Source organism: Pongo pygmaeus, chromosome 1, assembly GCF_028885625.2.
Source record: "Pongo pygmaeus isolate AG05252 chromosome 1, NHGRI_mPonPyg2-v2.0_pri, whole genome shotgun sequence".
Classification (NCBI taxonomy): domain Eukaryota; kingdom Metazoa; phylum Chordata; class Mammalia; order Primates; family Hominidae; genus Pongo; species Pongo pygmaeus.
In genome coordinates, this window is record NC_072373.2 from 100,169,709 (window position 1) to 100,175,097 (window position 5,389).

Sequence of the window (5,389 nt, forward strand, 5' to 3'; positions counted from 1 at the left end):
GACCAGCCTGGCCAACATGGTGAAACCCTGTCTCTACTAAAAATACAAAATTAGCCAGGTGTGGTGCCGCATGCCTGTAATCCCAGCTACTTGGGAGGCTGAGGCAGGAGAATCACATGAACCTGGGAGGCAGAGGTGGCAGTGGGCCGAGATCGCACCATTGCACTCCAGCCTGGGCAACAAGAGTGAAACTCCATTTCAAAAAATAAATAAACAAACAAATAATAAATAAAATATGCCACAGCATAAGGTGGTGAAAGGCACTGGCTTCAAGTTGGGAGATCTGGATTCTATCCCAATTCTAATACTCATCAGGCCTATAACCTTGAAGAAGTCATTTAAAACCAGGGGTCTGGAGACTACAGTCTACAGGTCAAATCCTGCTCCACCTGTTTTTGTAAATAAGACTGTTGAACTACAGACATGCTTGTTTGTCTGTGTGTTATGTATAGCTGCTTTGGGCTACAATGGCTGAGTTGGGTAGTTGCAATAGAGACATAAAGCCTACAAAGCCTAAAATATTTACTATCTGGCCCTTGCTAGACTCACTCTATTTCCTCATCTCTAAAATGGGACTAATTTTGCCCTGTTCAGTCTCACAAAATTTGTCATGGGAATCAAATAGAATAAAATATGAAGATATGCCGGGCACGGTGGCTCACGCCTGTAATCCCAGCACTTTCTGAGGCTGAGGCAGGTGGATCACCAGGTCAGGAGATCGAGACCATCCTGGCTAACACAGTGAAACCCCGTCTCTACTAAAAATACAAAAAATCAGCTGGGCGTGGCGGTGCTCGCCTGTAGTCTCAGCTACTTGGGAGGCTGAGGCAAGAGAATCACTTGAACCCTGGAGGCAGAGGTTGCAGTGAGCCGAGATGGTGCCACTGCACTCCAGACTGGGTGACAGAGCGAGACTGTCTCCAAAAAAAAAAAAAAAAGAAAAAGAAAAAAAATATGAAGATACTTTGAAAGAAAGGAAGGGAGCAAGGAACTGATGTTAATAACTTCTGTTAACCACTACCATTGGATCAGCTGGAGAGTAACATTTTTGAGAGCCTACTATATACTAAACCCTGTACTAGGTGGGTGTTTTTTGTTTTTGTTTTTGTTTTTCTGAAGCAGAGTCTCACTCTTGTTGCCCAGGCTAGAATGCAGTGGCATGATCATAGCTCACTGTAGCCTGGACCTCCTGGGCTCAGGTGATCCTTCCACCTCAGCCTCCCGAGTAGCTGGGATTATAGGGACATGCCACCACGCCTAGCTAATTTTTTGTATTTTTAGTAGAGACTAATTTTTTGTATTTTTAGTAGTTTCACTATGTTGCCCAAGCTGGTCTCCCAAAGTGTTAGGATTACAAGTGTGATCCACCCCACCAGGCCCCAAACCCTGCACTAGGTATTTTATGTACATGATTCCATTTAATGGAGTAAAGGGCCAAACACTGAGTGTATAGATCATGTTTAACAGAAAGAATGATAGGATGGACTTGAGTTAGTCATTGAAAGAGGGCAGGGTTTAGATAACAGAAGCAGGAAAGGTTTGGCAAGGTGAACAGCATGAACAAGAGCTTAGGGGCAAAAAGGTGTAGTGTTCAGGAGTCAAAACAAAACAAAACAAAATCTGCAACAGAGAGATCATGCAGGGGAGCACAGGGAAAAATAGAGACTGTGACTAAAGATTCTAGACTTTCTTCTCAAAGCATTGGACAGCCATTGAAGAATTTGAATAGGATATGATATGCAAAGCACTGTTCTAGGAAAATTAACTTGGTTATCAGTGAAAAGGGATTAGAAGTAAGAGAGACTATTGGTATAGTGAAGTCTAGACCAGACTGGTGGCAATGGAATGGATAGGAAGAAATGGATTTTAAGAGATACTCCAAATAAAGAATAAAAAGGATTTGGTGAGTAGATGGCACCAAATTTTAAGCCTAGTTATCCAGAAGAAAAACAAAAACAAACAAAAAAAAACTATGGTACTTAGTGATACCACAGGTAGCACTAACAGAAGAAGAGACTGTAAAAAGTGGTAGCTGGCTGGGCACAGTGGCTCACGCCTGTAATCCCAGCAGGTGTGGGATTGGGAGGCCAAGGTGGGTGGATCATGAGGTCAGGAGTTCAAGACCAGCCTGGCCAACATGGTGAAACCCCGTCTCTACTAAAAATACAAAAAATAGCTGGATGTGGTAGTGGGTGCCTTTAATCCCAGCTACTCAGGAGGATGAGGCAGAATCATTTGAACTTAGGAGGCGGAGGTTGCAGTGAGCCGGGATCGCACCATTGTACTCCAGCCTGGGTGACATGGTGAGAGTCTGTCTCAAAAAAAAAGAAAAAAAAGTGGTAGCAGGACATGTTTTCAGGAAAGAATAATTTGATTGGTGATTACTGGAAAACACATCAGACTGGAAACCGAGTTCTGTTCCACACATTGTGTTGTTGTCCTACATAAGTCTCCTAAGTTTCGTTTCGTTTCTTTTTTTTTTTTTTTTTGAGACAGAGTTTCACTCTTGTTGCCCAGGCCAGAGTGCAATGGCTTAATCTCGGATCACCGCAACCTCCACCTCCCAGGTTCATGGGATTCTCCTGCCTCAGCCTCCAGAGTAGCTGGGATTATAGGCATGCACCACCACGCCCAGCTAATTTTTTTTTTTTTTTTTTTTTTTTTTTTTTTTTTTAATACAGACGGGGTTTCTCCATGTTGGTCAGGCTGGTCTTGAACTCCCGACCTCAGGTGGTCCACCTGCCTTGGCCTCCCAAAGTGCTGGGATTATAGGCGTGAGCCACTGCACCTGGCCCTAAGTTTCTTTATGTATCAAATGAGGAGTTCGGGTTGAATTGGATATACAAGAGGCATTTTTTTTTTTTTTGAGAGGGAGTCTTACTCTGTCACCCAGGCTGGTGTGCAGTGGCGCATCTCAGCTCACTGCAACCTCTGCCTCCCGTGTTCAAGCAATTCTCGTGCATCAGCCTCCTGAATAGCTGGGATTACAGATATGCACCACCACTCCCAGCTGATTTTTGTACTTTTAATAGAGACGGGGTTTCCCCATGCTGGCCAGGCTGGTCTTGAACTCCTGACCTCCAGGGATCCGCCTGCCTCTGGTGTGGGATTACAGGCGTGAGCCACAGCGCCCGGCCAAGAGGCATATGTTGGCTCTAAAACACTGAAAGTTTCAATAATGTTTAAGTATCAGCAATATGTAAATAAAACTGTCCAACAGAGATTTAAACAGTATGCCATCTCAGGGGAAAGACTGGGACTAGAGATAAAGCTGTAGCAGTCTTCTAAGTTGAAGCAATAATTAAAGCCATGAAAGGATGTAGTCAGAGAAAAGGGCCAAGGCCTGAGTCTAGGGGAACGCCCACACTTTGGAGTAGGTTGAAGTGGGGCCCTTAAGAGACCTAGACATTGCTGCCAGATAGGTAAGAGGAAGATTAGGATAGTGTGCTGTCATGGGATCTGAGGGCGGAGAGTTTGAGTAGGCAGCATCGAGTGTCAAATGATACAGAGAGCATAATGTACATAGCCTTTGTAAAGGGTATAGCTGTTGATTAGGTGGAAGCTAGATTATAATACTGGTTCTGTGGGCTCATTAGTGACCTTGGAAGGTGCAACAAGGTGAAAGCAGCAGAAGCTAGGCTGCAAGGGGTTAAGGACTGAGTGGCAGAAAGGAATCAGAAAGAGTATAAATAGACTACATTGTCAAGAAGTATGGAGAAAATAAGAGGACAATCAGCCTTAAGAGATGTTTTCAAGGAGGAAGGATCTGATCATATTTGTGATCAAACCATTCCATTGCCACTACTCTGGTCTGATCATACTTGTGATACTTGGACAAATAATTATTGTTGGGACAAACTGAAGTTACAAGATAAAGAGGGGATATGTGACACAGCAAAAGTTCCAGAGGTGAAGGTAAGCAGAAGCACAAATTGATAGGTTTGCCTTTAAAAGGAGGTCATACTCTCTGAAAATAAGGCGAGGCAATTATTCACTGAGAACAGAAGACTTGAGAAATGGGGGAAAGATGTGTAACTACTTATGAGAAACACACTAAAGAGCCAATAAGCGATGACTAAGTTGTCAGAGAAGCCTGATGCCCTACAAAGGATTAGGTTGGGAGAGGAAATGGTTTTGGTGGAAAGTGAGACAAATCAGAAAGAGGATAAAATACAAAGAAGGGTAGTTACAGATCCATTCATGGTCTTCATTTTTACCTCCTTCTAACGCTGAGTTGCCTCCCTTAGTCTAGCATACATCTAGCACCTGCAGCTTTTTTTTTTTTTTTTTTTTTGAGACAGAGTCTCACTCTGTCATCCAGGCTGGAGGGCAGTGAACCTCCACTTCCCAGGTTCAAGTGATTTTCCTGCCTCAGCCTCCCGAGTACCTTGGATTACAGGCACCCACCACCATGTCCGGTTCATTTTTTTATATTTTTAGTAGAGACAGGGTTTTACCATGTTGGCCATGGCTTGTCTCAAACTCCTAACCACAAGTGATCTGCCCACCTCAACCTCCCAAAGTGCTGGGATTACAGGCATGAGCCACTGCGCCTGGCCTAGCTGCAGCTTTTTGAGCAAGTATGAAGCTTAGTGTCTTGAGGTGTTCCCACATCTGACAATTCTAAGGAGCCCTTTCCTCTTTAAAACTGGCAACCACAGTGGCTGTTTTGGCTCTTGTGTTCTTCCTCTGGCAGCAGAAACCTACATATGCATTTACCACGGGCATCAACAGCTCCCATCAAAACAAATAGCTAGCCCGGAGCAGAAGAACCTGCAAGTCTGGGCCAGCTGGAAGATTACAAAGGTGTCAAAACAAGGGGAAAGGTAGAGTCTCTGAGCCCTGAATGAAAACATAAACCCGGCTGGGCGTGGTGGCTCACGCTTATAATCCCAGCACTTTGGGAAGCTGAGGTAGGTGGATCACTTGAGGTCAGGAGTTTGAGACCAGTCTGGCCAACGTGTAGTGAAACCCCCTATCTACAAAAATATAAAAATTAGCTGGGCATGGTAGCATGTGCTGTAACCTCAGCTACTCAGGAGGCTGAGGCCTGAGAATCGCTTGAACCCAGGAGGTGGAGGTTGAGTGAGCTGAGATCGTGTCATTGCACTCTAGCCTGGGAAACAGAGCGAGACTGCATCTCAAAACACAACAACAAAAAACCCCCATAAACCCAACTCTGAACTCTGTAACTGTTTCAAGGATGTTCCCTAGGAAAACAGCAGCAGAGTCCCCTTCTCCCACAAGTCTTATATTGTCATCCAGACTCTAACTTGGTAGAGCTCATGTTCACAAACATCCCCATCCCTTTTCTACTTTTCTGCAGCTCAGAGGATAAGGATTGGTTTTGGAAGCAGAAAGTTTTCTATTTCCCCCAATCAGCAAACTG